Below are 269 nucleotides of genomic sequence, written 5' to 3' on the forward strand. Positions count from 1 at the left end.
CCAACTGTAGGAACAAAAAGAAAAGCATATTATCGAGTGGAGGGGGACTTTAAATCGAAATTTTCTGACTAATTCAATTTAATAGCAACATGAAGATATTTGTATGAGGAGAACAATTTCTAACCTTCTGATGTTTGATGAGTAATTTATAATGTCCCTCTCTTTTCCTTTTTTAATAAGCTTCTCCATCTTTATAACATTACAGTTCAAGTTGTCACCTACTATTTGGGACAGAAATCAGGAGTGAGTTGACCTACACTAAATAAACT

This window comes from Morone saxatilis, unplaced genomic scaffold, assembly GCF_004916995.1.
Source record: "Morone saxatilis isolate NCDOM2014 unplaced genomic scaffold, NCSU_SB_2.0 Contig17, whole genome shotgun sequence".
Classification (NCBI taxonomy): domain Eukaryota; kingdom Metazoa; phylum Chordata; class Actinopteri; family Moronidae; genus Morone; species Morone saxatilis.